The sequence below is a fragment of the Lolium perenne genome, chromosome 3 (genome assembly GCF_019359855.2).
Source record: "Lolium perenne isolate Kyuss_39 chromosome 3, Kyuss_2.0, whole genome shotgun sequence".
Lineage (NCBI taxonomy): Eukaryota > Viridiplantae > Streptophyta > Magnoliopsida > Poales > Poaceae > Lolium > Lolium perenne.
In genome coordinates this window covers 15,634,000-15,656,649 of record NC_067246.2, presented here as the reverse complement: position 1 = coordinate 15,656,649, position 22,650 = coordinate 15,634,000, and the positions used below count along the sequence as shown (strand labels likewise).

Sequence of the window (22,650 nt, the reverse complement as noted above, 5' to 3'; positions counted from 1 at the left end):
CACCCATTGTATGCACAAGTAGAATCTATAACACCCAATCATCACGTGATGCTTCGAAATGACGAGTCTTAGCAACGGTGTATACTAAGGATGACCACTTCATGGATATGCGAATATCGTTAGTGCCCAACTAGTTGGAGGATCGGGACGCCTAGCGTCTTCAACCTTCGTACATTCCCATAAAACTTATGAGTTTATGTAGTCTCACTAAATTATATTCTATCATCTTGCACTAAGGTCTTAGATATCACATATATCTCATACCTTGCTTATTTCTGAAAACTAACTTTTCAGCTCCTTACTTTTCAAACGGATTTGAACTTCAAGTTTTACGGAGACAAGATGATTTTAGGTACCAATTGAAACCATTGCTCTTTTGAATCAGCAATGTGAGGTTTACCAAAAGTTCGCAACAGGACTTAATCATTTCTTGATTCTTTAACAATATGGTACCAGTCCGTAGAGTTACTTGTTAGATTTAACAATGTTTCTATCTCAATTACTAGACTAGCGCATGGTAGATAACGGATGCCAATTCTACAAATTTAATTCAAAATACTATTCAGACTATGTTCATGATAATTAGTTCAAGTTTTAATCTAATTACTAATGAACTCCCACTTAATACAACATCCCTCATAGTTGTTTAGTGGCACACGATCCATCGTCACTACACCAATTCGGATCATCACGTGAGATGATGTAGCTTTAATGGTGAACATCAACATGTTGATCATATCATCCATATGACTCGTGTTCAACCTTTCGGTTTCCTGTGTTCCGAGACCATGTCTGTACATGCTAGGCTCTTCAAGCAAACCCAAGTATTTCCGCGTGTGCAACATGGCTTACACCCGTTGTATGTGAACGTAGAATCTATCACATCCGATCATCGCGAGATGCTTCAAGACAACGGACTTTAGCAACGGTGCATACGAGGGGAGAACACTTTATTATCTTGATATTAATGTGAGGGATCATCTTATAATGCTACCGTCGAGATCTAAGCAAGATAAGATGCATAAAGGATTAACATCACATGCAATTCATAATATGTGATATGATATGGCCTTTATTCTTGTGCTTTTGATCTCCATCTCCAAAGCACACAAGCATGATCTCCATCATCACCAGCATTGCACCAAGGTCCATGGTGCCGCTTCATGGTTGTCCATCACATATAGCTACTATAACAACTACTTGAAATAAAGCTATTACATGATGAATAGACACGCAGGTCTTAACAAATTTAAAGACAACCATTAGGCTCCTGCCGGTTGCCATAATACAATAATGAACATCTCATACATCAAATATAGTCATCATCACATCATGGCCATATCACATCACCAAACCCTGCAAAAACAAGTTAGACGCCTCTAATTTGGTTTGCATATTTTACGTTGTTTAGGGTTTTTGAGTAAGATCCAATCTACCTATGAACATGAACCACAACGGTGATACTAGTGTTGTCAATTGAAAGAGTAAATTGAATCTTAACTATGGGCAGAGAGACAGACACCCGCAAAGCCACTTATGCAATACAAGTTGCATGTCAAGAGTGGAGCAAGTCTCATGAGACGCGGTCATGTAAAGTTAGCCTGGGCCGCTTCATCCCACCATCCTGCAAGATAAAAAAACACATAACTAAAGACAACAAAAGCATCAACGCCCACAAATCCATTGTGTTCTACTCGTGCAACAGATCTATGCATAGACACGGCTCTGATACCACTGATGGGTTCGTTGCATGGAAAACATAAATTTTCTACCGTGAACATGAACAAAAACCAAGATCCAGTCTAGGAAGAAGCAAGATCTAATCTATGAAGATCGAAGCAACGAGATGTATGAAGACTAACCCTCGAAGATCCAAAGCCTTACGAGATCAGATCTCGTTGTTGATGTAGTCGATCGTCCCGGTGCTGCAATCCGGCAGCACTTTCGTACTCGGTCGCGTGTATGGTGTCGGTGTAGTCCGTCCTCTCCCCGTTCCAGCGGGCAGCGGAGGTGTGGTAGATCCCCTCGGAATCCCAGCAGCACGACAGCGTGGTGGTGGTGGTGGAGGAGAAAAGCTGCAGGGCTTCGCCAAGCCGAAGCAGACTAGCGGTGGGGGAGAGAGATCAGCGGCTAGGGTTTTTGGGAGAGGGAGCCTTGGGGTGGCCGGCTAGCCTCCTCACCTCTATATATAGAGGGAGGGGTGGCTAGGGCTGGCCCCACCTCTCTCCAAGTCGCACCAAGAAGGGGGGAGGAGATAAACCTCTCCCCAAACCTTTATCTCTTATTTAAACCATTCATATCTAGAGATAGATCTTATCTCTAATTTAAATCATTTAAATCTTATCTCTAAGGGGCTGGCCAACTTAGGCCCACATGTCATAGTGTGCCTGGACCACTAGGCCATGTAGCACTCATGTGGCCCCTCCCGGGGTGGTGGGCCCACCGGTGGCCCTCTAGAACCTTTTAGAAGCTCCGGTCAAAACACCGAAACTTTTCCCGAACCCCGGAAGATGACTTCCATTATATGAATCTTATTCTCCGGACCATTCCGGACCTCCTCGTGATGTCCTGGATCCCATCCGAGACTCCGAACAACATTCGGTCTCCATCTCATATTCCGAAGCTACTATACAACATCGAACCTTAAGCGCGTCACCCTATGGTTCGTGAACTATGCGGACATGATCGAGACTCCTCTCCGATCAATAACCAATAGCGGGACCTGGAGATCCATAATGGCTCCCACATATTCAGCGATAACTTAGTGATCGATTGAACCATTTACATACGATACCGATTCCCTTTGCCGCGCGATACTTTACTTATCCGAGGTTTGATCATCGGTATCTCCATACCTAGTTCAACCTCGTTACTGACAAGTACTCTTTACTCGTACCGTGGTATGTCATCTCTTGTGACCTTGTCACATGCTTGTAAGTTAATTAGACGACATTCCACCGAGAGGGCCCAGAGTATATATATCCGTCATCGGGATGGACAAATTCCACTCTTGATCCATATGCCTCAACTCATACTTTCTGAATACTCAATCCCATCTTTATAACCACCCATTTACGCAGTGGCGTTTGATATAATCAAAGTACCCATCTAGTGTAAGTGATTTACATGATCTCATGGTCGAAGGACTAGGTTACTATGTATATAAAGCTTATAGCAAGTTGAACTTAATGACTTGATCTTATGCTATGCTTACTATGGGTGTGTGTCCATCACATCATTCACCTAATGATATGATCTTGTTATTAATATCATCCAATGTTCATGATCAGGAAACCATGATCATCTATTAATCAACAAGCTAGTTAAACGAGAGGCTTACTAGGGACTCTGGTTGTTTACACAACACACATGTATTAATGTTTCCGGTTAATACAATTATAGCATGGGGTGTAAACATTTATCATGAACACTAAGATATAACAATAACTACTTTATTATTGAATCTCGGGCATATCTCCAACACCAATGGCGCACTACCTGGTGCGCCATTGATAACCCATGTGGTGCGCCACTGTTACTTCTAAGTAGTGCGCCACTATTGCTCCGAAGCAGTGTGCCACTACTGTCCATGGTGGGTGCGCCACTGCTGACACTTGGGGTGTGCCATTGTTATTTAGAAGGGGTGCGCCATTGCTGCATGTGAGGGTGCGCCACTGCTGGCTCGAGGACGTGCGCCATTGCTGACAAATGTGGTGCGCCGCTGCTAGATCCGAAGGGCACCACACAGCTGTGCGCCACTGCTGTACATAGTAGTGCGACACTGCTATTTAGTGGTGGTGCGCCACTGATGAACCCTGGTGCGCCACTACTAGTATTTCGAAATTAAAAAAATTATTTGTATTTATACAGTTTGTAATAGCACAGTATAACAGCACAATACTGGATATATAACGCATATAGACAACATCACAGTAGAATCAATAGATAGTTCTTCATATTAGCCTCCATGATTCACAAGATTTCAAATATTAGACAAGTTACGGGGTTACAATTAAGGTCATGAGCGGTTACAAGGTCGATCATCTAAACTACCATCGCATAGAAGAGAGCTAGAGTCACTAGTAGCACCACCCCGATGAAAGTGGTCTTCATCCGGTTCCTCGTCCGCTCCCTCCTCTCTCCCGCCAGATAGCGTGTGTATCTGTCTTCGGCCTCCGCTCTAGTGGTGTACCCTTTGTAGCTGTTACCGCTAAAACGGTGAACCTGTCTCCGACACTCCTCCCAGTCGTTGTAGACTCCGGGAACCTTGCCCTTGTACACGACCTACCACGTCATCTCTGCATATATGCACAAGCCAATGAAACATTAGTGCACACTCATAGATGTTTGCAACGAATAAGTGCAAACTCACAAGTAGTATGAACTAAATGGCATGCCTCATACATTGTTGGTCGGAACAAATATTAACATTCCGAGAAGGGGTAAGTGAAACCAAGTAGGATGCACAAGAGATTGATATTTGTGTCATCGCACCAGGTTCACTTGCCCCTCCCCGGAGTGTAGTGACCGAACATTCTAATCATCGGCATTTGAAATACCAAAGCAAATGGAATGACAAGGGCCTCATACATTGTTGGTCGAAACAAATATTAACATTTAGGGAAGGCGTCAGTGAGACCAAGTAGGATGCACAAGAGATTGATATTTGTGTCATCGCACAAGGCTCACTGGCACCTCCCCCAAGTGTAGTGACCAAACATTCTAATCATCGGCACTATCTTGAAGAAATACCAAAATAAACGAAGAACACCAACTAAATAGCATGCCTCATACATTGGTTGGTCAAAACAAATATTAACATTCCAGGATGGCGTCAGCGAGGCCAGGTAGGATGAAGAGATTGATATTTGTGCCATCACACCAGGCTCGCTGGCGTCACCCCGGAGTGTACAGGTGACCGAACATTCTAATCATCGGCATTCTGAAATATCAAAGCAAATGGAATGACAAGTGCCTCATACATTGTTGGTCGAAACAAATATTAACATTTAGGGAAGGCGTCTGCGAAACCAAGTAGGATGCACAAGAGATTGATATTTGTGTCATCGCACCAGGTTCACTGTTGCCTCCCCCAAGTGTAGTGACCGAACATTCTAATCATCGGCACTCTCTCGAAGAAATTCCAAAATAAACGAAGAACACCAACTAGATAGCATGCGTCATATTTTGTTGGTCGAAATAAATATTCACATTCAGGGACGGAGTAAGCGAGGCCGGTAGGATGCACAAGACATTGATATTTGTGCCATCACACCAGGCTCGCTTGCGCCGCCCGCAAAGTGTAGTGACCGAACATTCTAATCATCTGCCATATGCAAATAAAATTAACGACCAAATCAAATGCGGAAAACGACTGTTGAAACTAGAGAGCCATATATATAAGTTCACAAACGTAGCCCAACTGGTAATTAATAGCATCGATTGCATATAAGTTCAACGACCATCGAAACTAATTAAACAGACATGCAAGTAAAGTACTGCATAAAGTTTATTACAACACAAGCTCGTCGATAGTTCACAACTACATAACTAGCACATCAAGACTTTCTACTCGGCTAGAGGGACAACGAAGCGTGGATAAAACTTCCGCCTTTCTTCAAGCACATCCATGAGCGGTAGTCGTCACCCTGCATTTGGAGCATTGTGTCTATGTCACTGTTTGACGGCTGATAGCCGGCGTAGAACTCCCCCGCGCTTCTAATGACATCTTGAAAGATGATTTCACAAAACTCTACTTGGATGCAGAAGAAATCTTGCTTGAGGCCGTCGTCCCAGATCTGCGACAAGCGTGTGGCCCAGTCTCTGAGATGGTCAGGTAGCATAAGCTGCTGCTGGTCCCGTATGAACGCCTCCATGTGATGGAGGGCATAGTAGGCATCCTTCTTACTGGAAGGCGGCTTCTTGACGCAGGGGAACTTTGTTATGTGCTTGAACACGTGCTTCCCGTACCTAGAATTTGGCCTCTCCATGAGGCCTTTAGCTTTGACGTAGACATTGAGAGCATCATCAAGTAAAGCCTTGACATTCGTGTAGTCCGTGCTTGACTTACTATCCGCATCGAAGTATGTGGCCATGGAATGTTTCGGGGTTAAGGAGATGAGTGTGCAGGTATTGTCTCTGCGTAGAACACATAATGTTTAAGAACAGGACGATTCACTACTAAAAAAATGACGTGTTAAGACTGGTGAGGGGATGACTTACTCGGGAAATACAGGAAGGAGGAGGTTGTACTTCTTCTGGTTCGCTAGAAAGAAGCCTTTGAGGTATTCAGTCGCGACTTTCCGGTCCCCGGCGCTGTAACTGCACTATCTGCTTTCAGTACTACATTATCGATCCTTAATTAATGAATATATATGTAACTCCAATTTTTGTTTTCTACATTATCCTTAATTAATATCTATATATGTGATTATATGATGGTTCCTATAACTTGCAAGTCGTTGCAGAAACTATGGACGCTCGCAGAAATGAAGCCCAAGAAGAATTCATGGCTAACCTCATAGCCGGCGGTATTCTGGATGATGGCGGTGATGATGTCACCGCAACTTATTTGAATGACTCCGGTGAGGGAGCGGAGGATATTCAGCGAAGAGAAGATGGCTCCGGTGAGGGAGCGGAGGATATTGAGCGAAGAGAAGATGGGTTCAGTGAGGGAGAAGATCATAATGGCTCCCTGATGGAACCTTAGTTATTACAAAGTCAACCAATGTATATAAATTAAGCCGCTGCTGACTAGATGCATTAACTAATTTATATATATATATTGATGATAAATTATTTCTTTTTTAGCCCTCCGGATCGAGCAATTCTTCTGTAAAGTCGAAGCGAGGCCCGGCCAAAAAGTTGGCTGACGGTGTTAGGCACGACATCGTCCAAATCAATCAGAGTGGCCGACCGACTGCTCCCGAGAAGGCTGCAAAATTATTTATAAGTCAATGCGGAGTGCTTGTCAGGGACTGCATCCAGATCACCGTTCAAGAATGGCACAATCCGAACGAAGAGGTTGAACCATGTCATTATGTCGATGATGTAGCCTAACCCAACCTTTTGACTAAGCTCATGGCACATTTCAACCTACCTCTAGAGGCGAATGAAGATAGAGCCAGACAGATGGAGGAGGCAGACAAGGAGTTTGCTCTAAGGAAGATGGCCGAACTATTCAAGCACCACAAGAAAAGATTGCACGATCTTGTCAAGAAAAAGAAGACTCCGGACTTCAGTGCAGGGTATGAGAAGATAAAAGATCACTGGACCGAATTCGTGAAGTACGTCACGGAGTCAGAACAATTTAAGAAAAAGGTCGGCAACAAATAAGGCAAATGTTGCGTTGAAGAAATATCACCAAATTATGGGAACAGGTGGCTACAGGGCTAACCGGCCTAAGTGGCAGGCAGCTGAGGTGGAACTGGTCAGCAAAGGCATACGAATAGGGACATTCGATTAGACCGAACGGTCGAAGGAGTGGTTCTACGTGATTGGGGGAAGGTTGGACCCAGAAACAGGGAAGTGTATTTATAATAAAGAACATCTCAAGAACCCTTGTGACGCCCTTATAGCTGCACATAGAGACGTGCGGGAGGGGAGGTTCCATCCGGAAAGAGAGAACGATAAGCTAACACGCGCCCTTGGGAACAAAGAACACGACGGACGAACACGAGGCACATAAGGCTCCGTTCCGTGGAAGTATGGCTTTCCCGTGGAAAGGAAGAGATTTCCTGATAAAAGCCATGCGAGGAGAAAGGCAAAGGAAGCAGACCGCATAGTGTCCTTAGAGGATTTTGTGAGCATCCTGAAGCCCAAGTTGCCCAAGTTAACGAAGTACTTGCAACCCAGTGATCTCAGGGGCATCATGTAGATCCTGCATTCGATGCTATTGACCCGCAGCAATCTCAGCACCTGAAAAGCAGCGTGGCTTCCACTTAGCTCGATAATGATGAACAGGTGATGGAGCCTCCTCGCTACCCCGTGGATGATCTCACAGAGGGCCGTCCTTGTGAGCTGCATGTCAAATTTGTAAACATATAAATGAAGGCGGCGGTCGGCTATGTCTTACCTACAACAACTTACCATTGCCGTCTGGTCCAAGATGGCTATGATGTTGTGCTGGTGGATGTAGTGACGGGAGGATATGAGCCGTTGACACTTGACCACCCTGCAGGTGAAGATGGGGAAATCACTGAACTCAGAGAAGCCCTTAGAACCACCGTTCAATGGCAGAAGGAGCTCATTGTGTTTCCAGGTTCGAAGCCAAGCAGGCCACCTCCAGCTCATTCTCCGCCACCTCCACCACCTCCGCCACCTCTGCAGTCTCCTCAGTGTGATGATTCTCCTCTGCGTGATGACTCTCCTCTGCGTGATGATTCTCCTCCGCGTGAGCGGTCTCCTCCAGGTGAGAATACTCCGCCACCTCCTCCTCGTCGGGAGACTCCGCCGAGTCTGCAACCTAAGCAAAAGAGGAAGAGTTCCACGGCAAGTACTCAAGCTCCGAAGAGATCATCAGCTCCGAAGAGGTCTAAGACTCCAGATATGTTACCATATGAGCGGATTGATGAGCAAAATGACGCAATCGCAGACACCCAGCTGAAGGAGTTTCTTGCGCCGAAGAAGCCTTCGCCAAAGGTGTATATAGCACCGAATACAATGAAGCACTCTGCCGAGATGAGACAAAAGAAAGATGAGTTGGCATGTGATTATGACCGCTCTCTTGGACAGTCCTCTAGATCGAGAAAAGAGAAAAAAATTGCCCAGCTCGGACAACAGGAAAATCAATCGCTAACCCCCTTCGTCGTGCACTCCTATGATGATCCGGAGACGGAATCGATGATCGAACGGGCGGCTAGAGATCTTGGATCAGATGTTCGGTACGATGATTACTATCCAACGGCTGAAGTTGGAAACAAGTATCAATACGGAAAGGATCTCATCAAACCTGGCGAGCTTGCGCGTCTATGGACTCATATGCGAAGGTTGCATGCATGGTACCTGCAAGCCTGTCGGAACGCGGATCGCTATCTCACGGTGGGAGTTAGAGATGAGCATTATTTCCGGGGGAAGGAGGAGATAAACCTTGAGTTTGAAGAACTATTTCAGTTATTCAATCAAGACGCCCTCGACAAATCTGTCATCAGTTGCTACTGCCTGTAAGTGATTTATTTATGTAATTAAGTCTGTAGCTCAGCTCATTCATTTGAGCCAACAATTATCCTCACTATATTCTTTTTGTACGCTATATATTATGTAGAATGAAGATGATCGAATGCAAAAGAGGTGGGCTCTATGACATCGGGTTCATTGACCCAAACACCGTTCATGAAGTTACGGTTCGACGGTACGCCAAGGACACAGAGGAAAACTTGCTAATGTTTTTACTGAAGCAAGCAAACAAAGAGGAAATATTCTTTCCTTACAACTTCAAGTGAGTGTTATAACTGTCTTACATACATTCGATTTCACTTACTCGATGTGAAGTCTAAATAATCCGACGAGTTATGCATGTGCAGCTTGCACTATATTCTCCTAATCATTGAGCTTAACAAAGGAGTAGTACTTGTCATGGACTCGAAATGTAAAGACCATGGGAAATGGGCGAACATGGCTGCCCTGCTCCAGAGGTAATTTCAATCAATATCGTATCGGCATCTTCATCTATTCTCATTCGATGATATCATCAACTAATCAATAACTCATTTACTCATTTTTTATTTGCCGGGAAGGGCTTGGAAACGGTTCATAAATAATGTTTCGGGTAAATGGAAACCGGAGCTTACATTTAAAGATCACCCTATAAGTAGTAATATATATAGCTATGTCCGCGAATCTCTTTGATATTTTGTTTCAATACCATGATTGATTATTAGTTTGATCGAACTATTTTTTCGTAAAGTGTTTGAAGCAGGAACCCGGGAATAATTTATGTGGATACTACGTCTGCGAGTTCATTCGCGAGATGACCTGTCACAGGGACCCGGACGAGGCTATACAAGCCATTCGTGTACGTGAACAATTTTTCACAATTAATCTTATTTTATTACCATCAATTGTATTGAGTTCCATTCATATATATTGATCTCCTTATTTTAATTTAGATGGAACGTATGCGGGACTCTCTCCTAACGGAGGATCGCATACGAGAAATTCAAGAGGAAATTGCGGGGTTCTTTCTTAGCGAGGTCATAGCTCGAACTGGAGAATACCATCGGGAGTTCATATACGACGTTAGGCATATGAGATAGATATAGTAAAGAGGTCCGACTTTATATATATTGTAAACATGCATTACTTGTACTGTATTTCATGACGATGTCTATATATACATAACGATGTTTGTGGTTTCTTGAATGATATATGCATTGTAGAATTGAATGAATAATATAAAACCCTGAAACTCTGCCGCGGCAGAGAAACGGCCAGTTTCTCTGCAGCGCTGCTCCACCATTAACCTCTGCCGAGGCAGAGAAACGGCCATTTTCTCTGCCGTGGCAGAGACCCTCCAGTCCCGGTCCGGGACCAAAGGTCCTCCACCACGAGACCCCTGGCCGCACCACGTGGCGGGGCCTTTGGTCCCGGTGTATATTTGAACCGGGACTAAAGGGTTGAGCCTTTAGTCCCGACTGTTTGGTCACGGTTCAAAAACCGGGACTGAAAGCCCAAATGCACCGGGACTGTAGGCCCATTTTCTACTAGTGAGTAGTACTTAACCTTCTAATCTGCAGCATATAAGAAAAGCCCCTATATTCACTTGTACTATATGTACTTCCATTTCCTATTTCTTATCTCAGCCTCAAAGAACCTCAGCAAGTATTACAAATTTACAATGCTACCATCGCCCCTTTTTAAAAAGAATTACCACCTGACTCCGTAAATGATGATGCAAATTCTACCACTGGAACCAGGATAAGGTTATCTACTACTACTTTTAACATAAGGCTCGACGAGCCCAGCTTTGAATTAACAAAGCCATCAACCGGCCAGGAGTACAAGGTAGCACGCAACAAAGAAAGAAAAAAAGAGAAAAGAAAAAACTGGGGATACCAGCTAGAGATACAAGCCCAGGTGGTGAAGAGCTAAAGCCTACCACAAAGGAACAAGCAGACCAGGGCCAGGCCCTAAACTACAAGATCTCCGAGAGCGCCCAAGACTTCAGCAAAACACCGGCGGCTTTAGCTTGAGGCCCCAAGCCCCGAGACGCCACTCCGCGGATCTGAACCACGCAGGACTAGCACACTAAGCAACCTGTCCAACAGAGGACCACCAACACCCCGAGAACTGGCTAACTACGCTAGTGAAGCCGGCGAAACTCCAGAGCTCGAAGGGGGAAGCTTCATGACAACGCCTCCAGGAAGGAAAATGGCGCTCGCGAGCGTCATCGTTGTCGGCACAGACTAGTTGTGCAGTGCTTTCGCGGAGGCTTCGGCACCCACCCCAAGAGAACGCCTAGGTCTCAGCGCATGCCATCACGACAAACCACCAGCTGTTGAGGAACACCGGGGTGCCTCCTGCCACGGCGCACCCACAGACAGCCACCCTAGGCTCGGGAATGGTCGCGCAAAGGGGAGACACACCGTCTATATGGAGCCGGGTACTGCCTGACGCATGGCCTCAACGAAAGGGGTTTCGAGGAGGAGCTCGGATGGATCACTAGTAACTAGGGTAGCAGACAAAGCCCAGGGGCAGGCAACCGGCGACAAGATGTGTGTCATGGCCACGCCTCCAAGAAGGTGAATGGCGTCCAAGGACGTCGTCGTCGCCAGCAATGGCAAACGCCTTGCATTTCTTTCGCAAACACCCCATCGAGCCCGCCAGCGTCCCTGTAGGTCAAGGAGTCCAGTGGTTCCACACCAGACCTGCTGGAACAAAAACCGAGACACACCGTCCCCCGGTGGTCTAGGGTGGCCGGAGGGCAACAGGATTGCGATGACGGCGACCGCCACCGCACCATTGGAGCACCCCCTCCCAACCACCAAACCCCACCATACTCCAGTCGGAGCAAACCAGAGATGACATCTTGGTCCCTACCAAGACCGAATTCAGAGGACGCACGAGCACTGCCAGCCCGGCCAGACTCCAGCGACGGCCTCGACCCGTACCATCCTCTGCCGTCGGGGGGACTGGGCAACACCCGGCTGCCCAGGGACGAGACCCCTCGGGCCAACCCAGCCCGAGCCAGTCCCCGTCCGGCCCAGACCTAAGCCCGCCGGCCCAGATATAGGCCCGCCGCCGCCACCCATGGCCACGGATGCACCGGCGTCGGGACGTGCCAGCAAAGAGAGCCAGCCACGCCGCCACCCCGCCGGAACCACGCAGACCTCGCACCGGGCGGGCGCTGTCGCCTCCTGCGCAGCCACCGCCAGACGAGGGGGAGAGAAGGCCCCGCCGCCGCAGGCGCCCCGGGGCTTTGCCCGGAGACGCCCTCCGGCGGCGGCGCGGGAGGGAGGAGGCGGAGGGAGGGGTGGTTGCGGGGCGTGGGTTAGGGTTCCGCCCTGCCGCTCGCGGGAGCGGGCAGGACGAAAAAAACCAGGACTAAGTCGGTTATCTACTACTACTTACTGGAGATGAATCTTCATTTTGTCTCTCTATGTACCACAATCATTGACGAGTATTCCTTCGGGCATCTCTACAGTGTACCTTCAAAATGGACGGACACGACAACACATGCCTTTATCATTGCATATATCAGCGCCATGGGGAGAGTACTTGAAGAGGCTCTCGTTGAGTATTGATAGCACTAGAAGCAATGGTTAAAATACAATAATTCTTTATCCCCTCATCGGAAAAGAACTCCTGCTTATCGCATCATCTCAAAAAGTAAATTTTCCATACCCAGCTGGGTATCGACAGACTACAGTAACAACGTTTTGTTTCTAAGATGTGTCTCAGTCGGTTCTAAGTGGACTGCCTTAGATGGCTTCAGTTTCGTGTAGACTTTGTCGCCTGTCATCGATGGTTGGTTATGTATGTACTAGTACGAGTATATCTATCAAATGCCTAAATGTTAAGCCTTTAAAACAGTATACAAACTCCTAAAAAAACTTTACAGGATCAGAAGGATACGTCTAAAGCCACGCGCCTAAAAAGTGTGATCCTTTACTGCATGCATGAATTTTACTCGTAACTTTGTTCGTAAAACAATTAGTAGGATTGCAAAATTTTAGTTGCCTTGTCACTGGAGTAGAAACCCATGAGTTACCATAATGGCTGGTCTTCGTCACAGAACTGGTTTGCGTGTTGCATTGACCGAGTCAATGGAAATTATAGATAGTGATGATGATATTCCCGCGATTGTGATGGTATGCATCAAGGTTTTATTTGCACGTTTGTGATCGCACACGTTGAGTGTGAGAAACTGAATTATAAACTAATGTATATTTGAATTCGAATAGGTTGACCGTCTTGATTTGTACACATTTGAGTGCAAGAACCCGGTGTACTCCCAACTTGAAACACATCGGGTTGCCTGAACCCGGTGTATGGTTTTCATGGAGGCACCACATAGTTTAATCGTTGGTGATTTTTTAAATGTAAGTAGTTTTTAAGTCGTACCTTGAAGAGACACGTTTTAGTCAACAAGATCCAGATCCGACATGGATAGCCTTACGAATCGTTAGTAATTCGTACGCTGCGAGCACCCAAGCCTAGTATCTAGACTATTACACATTGTATCTTCATAAGAAATTGTTGGACACTTTATCACGTATAGATCTACGTGGTGGGATCCGTTGCTCTATATTTCATATGTCCGTTGCTTTATCACATAATGATACAGTAATGTTTGTGGGTTACAGCTCTGTGGATGTTCGGTTGACTTCTATCGACACAGTTTTTAAATACATATTTTAGATGTCAAAATTTCTAATTATCACGTGACTTGGTTGTCATTAATGAGTGGTGGCATGGACATGATGGGTTAATACATGGGGTGTTGCAAATAGCTAAATACAAAAAATATGTAAGATAGATAAACCCATATAGTTCAGGAGGTTATTAAGACATTTGTTTTGTAAAAACTATTACCTACCGTAGGAGTGAATTCACTATATTATCTAAGTATTTTACAGATAAATTGGCTGTCCTATCCTTGGTTGCCCCCAAAAATAATCACCAAATTTATATTTAAATCTGTCTTGTTACATTCTTCTTTAGGAAATGATGTCCTATCCTGTGCCATTGTGCAGTATGCAATAGCAATGTTGGTTGTGTAAAAAATCAACTCAAATTTTGAAGACCACTTTATCTTCTTTTTTATCTAAGTATAAACCATGTCATATCAAAGATACAATGCCATTAGATGTCATAATTAGAAAAACTAAGCATTAATGAACATACACACATAGATCATATGACATTTATAATAGATAATGATCCGGTGGATCTAGTTCTTATTACCAACCCTTCTGGCCTCTGCACACTAAGGTGTAACCGGCCCTTATTTATTACAAAGTGCAAAAAAAAAGATGAACTGAAAATAAAAGCTACAGTATGTAGCATATCACACATGATCGCTACTAGCAACACTGTTGCATCATTATTACAATATTTAATTCTCCACCAGATCTAGTACATTATTGCTCAAGCTTGTTTAACCAAGGAATACTGCACCAGCAGCAGATTTCCCGGTAGGGCCACAAATGCTAGCATAGAGTGACGTTCCAGTCTCCAAGTCATACGCCTTAGCAATTGTCCCAGATTTCTCCAGTTTCTGTTCAACTTGTGCCCAATTGATGTTGCGGAATTTACCTTTAAGGCCACATTCAGCAAATATCTGCCCCATTTCAAAGAAGATGACAAGATTATTATTAATTGTAGAAAATGTTCAAATTCTTAATGGAATTAAGAAAATAAATCACTGCCACGTGTTTAATTTCGGACACATTTTATTACCACATCTATAATGATGAGCTTATTTCTCCAAAAAGAAATGATGTTTCATGTAATCGTCTCATCACTTTATAGTTTCCTTTTTAGTAAATTTTTTTTTCTAAGAAGTTGAGCCTTTTAATATATAAAATGATAATCAGTTTTTAGTAAAAGAGCGTGTATGATTGTGTACTTACCCTCCCTCCAACAGCATTGTTGGTATCGGAAAAGGCAAGGAGCCATCCACATTCAACACCATCTTTGTTTTTGGCGGAATACACCACAGCAGCCTTGACACCTGTCACGTACGTGCCTGACATGGCGAACCCATCCAAATTGCAAAGAGGATTGGGGAAGTTTCTGACAACCTGTCCTGCAAATATCTTGGTAGCCACAATGCTCAGGGGGCCCACTGTTTGATTCTTCAAAGCACCTGCTAACAGTTCATGAGACTCCAAGGAACGCTCAGCTTGCTTGATCATCTCGTCTAAACATGCTTTCTCCTCCAAAGTGAGTTGCACATCCTTCATCTCACACTGGACTGATGCCATTTTCCCGCTTCAATCCTTAAATGTAAAAATATTAAGTTAAGCTGGTATAGTAGATGATTTTAATATTGTAGATGGTTTTTGCATGACAAAAAAATTCAAAGATTAATCAAGATAAAGTAATCCTATATGTTGATTAATCTCCAACTTTGGACTTATTATTTTTATAGTGTTTACGTACCATGCATGTATCCATACATCTGCACGTTGCCCTCCTAATTCATGGAGTAAATATAGTATTCCCACAAAAGCCAGCGGGAAAATATGTTTATGATCAGTAGTAATTTCAGTACAAAGGAAAAAAATAAACCTGTATAACTTGAGATTTTATCCAAACTAGTACGTAATAATTTATTTGGCTACTACTACTACTGATTAAGTAAAATAGAGATATAAAAAAGAAGCAACCTGTATGGAGATAGAGCAGGTGGTGATTGAGATCAGCCTAGGAGATATTGCAGATATGAGTGCAATGGGATGAGTACTTGAAGAGGCACCCGTTGGGTATTTATAGCATTAGACTCAATGGTAAAAATATTTTGAAAAAAAAAAGACTCAATGGTTAAAATAGAATAATCCTTTATCCCCTCATCGGAAAAGAATCCATGCTTATCGCATCATCTCAAAAAGTAAATTCCCTATCCAGCTAGGTATCTTCAGTAAAGTTGTATTGTTAACTAAGATGTGTCTCAATCGGTTCTAAGTGGATCACAGCCTGAGATGGCTTCAGTTTCCTGTAGACTTTGTCGCCAGCCATTGATGGGTTTGTTATGTATGTACTAGTATGAGTATATCTAACAAATGCCTAAATATTAAGCCTGTAAAATGGTATACAAAATCCTAAAACAACATTACAGGCTCAGAAGGATACGTCCGGGAGCCTAAAAAGTGTGATGCGTAAATCTTTGCTTGCACATGTGTTCCAGTTGTTAGTGTCACAAGGCTTTTTTTTTCTTTCCTCTTTTTCTTACCCTTTTCTCCATTTTTCTCTCCATCCGCGGCCCGTGGTGTTCAAGTTGGCGCAGGGCAGTCGAATTCTGCACCGAGACTGGCACCGAAGTGGTTGGATCCACAAAAATAAACGGACAGAATCTATTTGACGTGGATCAAAGGATTTGACCTTTAGTACCGGTTTCCTTACGAACCGGTCCTAAAGGTTGCAAACCGGTACTAAAGGTTGCATTAGTACCGGTTTCGCTGCCCAGCGCGACGGCAACCTTTAGTGACGAACCGGTACTAAAGGGTTTCGCGCCAAATTTGAGACGGATGTGGGGCCAGCGCTGCACCTTTAGTACCGGTTCGTATAAAGAACCGGTACTAAAAGGTCTCCAACCTTTTTTTGCTCCCACGCACCGTCCACCACCACCACCACCACCACCCCCCCCCCCCGGTGGATCGCCTTTTTTGCTTTGTACAATACAAAAGAAAATGATAGAAAATTCAAAAAATAAAATCCTTCGAGATTCTTGTATGTTATGCAACCTACTATTCGATGAAATTAAGAAATTCAAATTTTGACTTTTTTTGCAATAAAAAGTTTGAAAAATGGTCAAATGGCTTTTCTGGTTGCACGAACATTTTAGTTTTCGCCAGAAATTCAGGATTTTATATATTTTTATTTTTATTAAATTTAAATTTATAATTCCTTCCTGCATAAAGATTACTATTACTTAACCATAAAAGTTAGTAAATTTTTATATTTACAAATTTTCAGGTTTTTGATTTTGCAAAAAAAAATATATTTAAAAAGTAAAAATAATTAAAAAATTATTTTTTATTTATTTATTCAATATTATTTTTACATCTTTACTTTTGTTTATTAAAATAATCATGTGGAATTCAAACAATAAAAAAGTGCGATATCGTGACCAACATGTTAATAGGATTGATATGATATTACTATTAATAACATGCGCGCGAAGCACTTGGAAGTGAGATGGGAAGAAACTCGGAAGTTAAGTGTGCTAGTGCTGGAGTAGTGGGATGATGGGTGACCGAGCGGGAAGTTTGACTACGAGTAAGTAATTTGACTAGAGATAAGTGTAGCTAGAGACTAAACTTGTCAAATAACTAAAATATTAGAAATTCTGAAAAAATAGATAAAAAGAGAGAGTGGAAAATAATTCAAAAAAATAGATAAAAAGAGGGAGAGAAAAATAGTTAAAAAGTTTTGATATAAAAAAGGCACTGGTCCCCTTATGTACCGGTTCGTGTTACGAACCGGTACCAAAGGTCTCCAGCCCTGCGAGCTCCTCCGTGCCCACGTGGAGGCACCTTTAGTACCGGTTCGTAAGGAACCGGTATCAAAGAGGGGGAGGCTTTAGTCCCGAATCTTTAGTACCGATTCCAAAATCGGTAGTAAAGGCCCTCTGAAACCGGTACTAAAGGGGGGTTTTCTACTAGTGGCAAGGCAGCTCAGTCAAGCGACGATCGCAGCGGATGAGTATGTGCGCGAACATGCACGAGCGATATGTCGGGCATAGTGTAACTCTGCTTGCATCATATAGAAGAACAACCTTCAGATTAATGCAAGATTAGAGCATCTCCACCGGCAGCTCCCAAATAGTCGCCGACAGAGGCATCGGCACCTCCATATGGTGGACGTCGGCACTGCATCCTCTATTTGGGGGAGTTGTTCCCACCACTAGTAGAAACAAGGGCTTTGGTTTTTTGCTCCAAAGAGCTTTTGCACCGGATTTGGCACAAACCGGTGCTAAAGGGGGTCATTAGCACCGGTTCGTGCGGTCTGGACGTCCAGGGGACCCGCCGGGGCATTTGCACCGGTTCGTGACGTATCTTTAGCACCGGTTCGTGACACGAACCGGTGCTAAAGGTTTGTCGCCAGGCACGTGGCAGCCGCGGAACCTACGAACCGGTGCTAAAGATAGCTCATTAGCACCGGTTCGTAACACGAACCGGTGCTAAAGCTCCCATTGCCCTATATATTCAGCTCACCCCCAACCAGCCCCCTCACTTTATTTTTTCTTGGTGGAAGGTGTGTGGGTTGAGTGCTTGCTTGCTTTTCTTTGCCATGCACATAAGGTGCTCGATGAAATGTCTGAGAGAATGATGCCGGTTGATTTCACACAAAACAACAATGATATGAGGTGCCAAAGTGACACTTAAGCTTTCTCCTCTTTCTTTCCTCCTCAATCAAGGTTAAGCAACTTTACCCTTTCATTTGTATGGTGGTAATTTTCACTATTTATATATATTATGATGTTTTGTAATGGTTTTTTGATAAACTTAATTATTTGATGTAGATGAACCGGCGGCAATGGTTTTTTGATAAACTTAATGACTGCATCCTCAATCGCGCTGAGTACAAAAATTTGGAAAAATACCCGGTATGCACTGCACTGCGGTATAAGATCAGGCGAGATGACCCTGGTGATGTTGAGGGCGAGCCCCCTAGGAAGAGGGTTTGCTCCTATAATACCACGGTTGAAACGTCTGTTCAGAAATAAAGAGCATGCCAGGTTCTTGCGATGGCACAGAGAAGACCGTAAGAAAGACGAGATGCTGAGACACCCCGCTGATGGGTCGCAGTAGAGGAAAATCGATAGAGAGTTCCCGGACTTTGAAGGTGACGCGAGGAACTTAAGGTTTGGTCTAAGTACAGATGGAATGAATCCTTTTGGGGAGCAGAGCTGCAGTCATAGCACCTGGCCTGTAACTCTATGTATCTATAACCTTCCGCCTTGGTTATGCATGAAGCGGAAGTTCATTATGATGCCAGTGCTCATCCAAGGCCCAAAGCAACCCGGCAACGACATTGATGTGTACCTACGGCCATTATTTGAAGAACTCTTACAGTTGTGGGCCAAACCAGGTGTACATGCATGGGATGAGCACAAACATGAGTCATTTAACCTACGAGCGTTGCTTTTCGTGACCATCAATGATTGGCCTGCTCTTAGTAACCTTTTAGGATAGACAAACAAGGGATACAATGCATACACGCACTGTTTAGATGAGACCGAATGTGCATATTTGAATAAATGTAAGAAGGTTGTGTACTTGGGGCATCGTCGATTTCTTCCAAAGAGGCACCCCATCAGAAAGAAAGGCAATCATTTCGGAGGTGAGGCAGATCACCGGGAGAAGCCTGAACTCCGTACCGGTGATGCTTTACTTGATATGGTCAAGGACATAAAAGTAATCTTTGGAAAGGGTCCTGGCGGTCAATCTGTTCCGAATGACGTCGCTACCGGACACGCACCCATGTGGAAGAAAAAATCTATATTTTCGGAACTACCATATTGGAAAGTCCTAGAGGTCCGCTCTTCAATCGACGTGATGCACGTGACGAAGAATCTTTGCGTGAACCTGCTAGGCTTCTTAGGCGTGTATGGAAAGACAAAAGATACACCAGAAGCACGGGAGGACCAGTATAGTATGAAAGTCCCAAAAAACAAGCAAGAACAAAATTACAAGATGGATACAGGGAGTCGCTTAAGTCCTGCCAGCTACGCTCTTACCAAAGCAGAGAAGGAAATCTTTTTTGAAGTTCTTTACAGTATCAAGGTGCCGTCTGGCTTCTCATCAAATATAAAGGGAATTATAAATATGGCAGAGAAAAAAATCCAAAACCTGAAGTCGCATGACTGCCACATTATTATGACGCAGTTGCTTCCGGTTGCACTGAGGGGGCTTCTGCCGGAAAATGTTCGAATACCCATTGTGAAGCTATGTGCATTCCTCAATGCAATATCTCAGAAGGTAATCAATCCAGCTAGTCTGCCAAGGTTACAGAAGGATGTGGTGCAATGTCTTGTTAGTTTTGAGTTGGTGTTTCCACCATCTTTCTTCAATATTATGACGCATCTCCTGGTTCACCTTGTCGAAGAGATTGCCATCCTCGGTCCTGTATTTCTACACAATATGTTCCCCTTCGAGAGGTTCATGGGCGTCTTAAAGAAATATGTTCATAATCGTGCTAGGCCAGAAGGAAGCATCTCCAAGGGCTATGGAACAGAGGAGGTCATTGAGTTCTGTGTTAACTTTATTCCTGATCTTAAGTCGATTGGTGTTCCTGAATCGCGGCATGAGGGGAGACTAAGTGGAAAAGGCACGCTAGGAAGGAAATCAATGATATGTAGGGACGGGATTTCTTTCACTCAAGCACACTACACAGTTCTACAAAGTTCCACCTTGGTGGCCTCGTATATCACTGAACACAAGAATATTGTACGCTCCCAACACCCGGGGCAGTCAGAAGACTGGATTACACATAAACATATTTAGCCATTCGGCGGTTGGTTGTGAACACATCTCATTAATAACAACGATATTGGAGATCAGTTGTACTTGTTGGACGGGTCACCATCTTCGACTGTAGTGACTTTCCAGGGGTACGAGATAAATGGAAATACCTTCTACACGATCGCCCAAGATAAAAAGAGCACCAACCAAAACAGTGGTGTCCGCATTGATGCAACAAACACTAACAGTGGGGAAAAGGACACATATTATGGTTACATAGAGGAGATATGGGAACTTAACTATGGACCTTCTTTTAAGATCCCTTTGTTTCGGTGCAAATGGGTCAAGCTGGATAGAAAAGGGGTACATGTAGACCAGCTGTACGGAATGACAACTGTGGATCTCAACAATCTTGGTTACAGAGACGAACCATTCGTCCTAGCCAATGATGTGGCTCAGGTTTTCTATGTGAAGGACATGTCCTCCAGATCGAAGAAAAGAAAACATAAGAAAACGAGCTCATCCGATGAGCCAAAGCGTCACATGGTTCTTTCAGGGAAAAGAACCATCGTGGAAGTCGAGGACAAGACACACATGTCAGAAGATTATAATAAGTTTGCTGAAATTCCGCCCTTCACAGTGAAAATTGACCCAACCATCGCGTTAAATGCTGAAGATGCTCCATGGTTACGGCCGAAGCGATCATAATGTATTATTATCCTGTACCTTGAGCTCATATTGTGAAGCATTTGTTGTGATGTATCAGTAACATTGGTCGTTTGACCTAAATGCCATGAAACCTCGAACACGATAGCTCATATTGTGAAGGATTTTTTGTGATGTATGTAATTATCCAAGTTTATTATTTTTCCTTGCAACTATGACACATAATATGACAGCACGCGAAGGTTTCGCGTTGTTTGGATCATTTTTGAATTTTTTATGCTCATTTCAAACTATATTCAAAACGGCGGGCATGAAGATCCTTCGCTCGGGGCGGAGTTTCGCTAAACTTTCGCTGGATCTCTGATGAAATAGCATGTTCTGAACCCAATAAATATTTTTACAAAAAATCTTGAGCATTATATCATGTGCCTGTAGTTCAAATCTGGCCGGCCTCCTACCGATTCGGCAGGAATTCGTCTGTTCCACGAGGGGTGGACGGAAAGGTTCTAGATACATAGGTTGGGAAATTATCCATCTTAGGTGGTCTAGTATTTTTGAAAAATGTGTTGGTACCAATGTGAAACTTTAATTTGGTGGTTGCTTCACAAAACACCCCCTTTTCGGCACCTCAAAAATGGAAAATGGATTTTTCATGCGATGAAAAGGAAAATCGGTTCCAGCCAGGAACCGGGAGAAAAGGGGTATATAAACTAATCCACCATCTTTAGCACCGGTTCCAGCCAGGAATCGGGATAAAAGGGGTATATAAACTAATCCACCATCTTTAGCACCGGTTCCAGCCAGGAACCGGGATAAAAGGGGTATATAAACTAACGACAATGACTTTATTGAAATTTAACAAGATACATTAACTAAACTTAAACTAAAACAATGACAACGACTTTATTGAAATTTAAAATTAACTAAATTTAAACTAAAATAACAACTTCTACTAGCTAGTTCTTCCGCGCATCCGCTGCTGCCCTCGTGGCTACCCCCTCCTGCCGCAGCTGCTGCTGCAGCTTCTCCTCACGACGACGCTTATGCATCTCCTCACTATCCAGATCCGCCACACGCGGCCGCTTATGCAGCTCCTGGAGACTATGCCTCTCAAATGCTTTTATGGTAGCCGCTAGCGCCGCCTCTTCCCACTCCTCTATCTCTACGAGCTGCGGGTCCACCTCATCCGCTGCTGCCCTCCTGGCTGCCGCCTCCTGCCGCAGCTGCTGCTGTAGCTCCTCCCACTCCTCTATCTCCGTGAGCTGTGGGTCCACCTCCACCGGCGGTGGGTGCGGCTTTGGGGGCATTGTGAAATGGGCTAGGGTTCGGTGATGAGTGAAGTGGGAGAGACGGGGAC

At 44.2% G+C, this 22,650-nt stretch overlaps 1 long non-coding RNA gene and 1 pseudogene across 1 annotated transcript; one reads left to right on the top strand and one right to left on the bottom strand.

The window, feature by feature from the left end:
- Positions 1-14,362: 14,362 nt before the first annotated feature.
- Positions 14,363-15,928, bottom strand: LOC127341128 (uncharacterized). Its single transcript, XR_011754596.1, has 3 exons — positions 15,831-15,928; positions 15,072-15,440; positions 14,363-14,779 (listed from the first exon to the last, which is right to left on the bottom strand). It is a non-coding gene; the product is annotated as an uncharacterized lncRNA (long non-coding RNA).
- A 3,121-nt stretch (positions 15,929-19,049) lies between these two features.
- LOC139837799 (uncharacterized) lies at positions 19,050-21,335 on the top strand (annotated as a pseudogene).
- Positions 21,336-22,650: the final 1,315 nt, after the last annotated feature.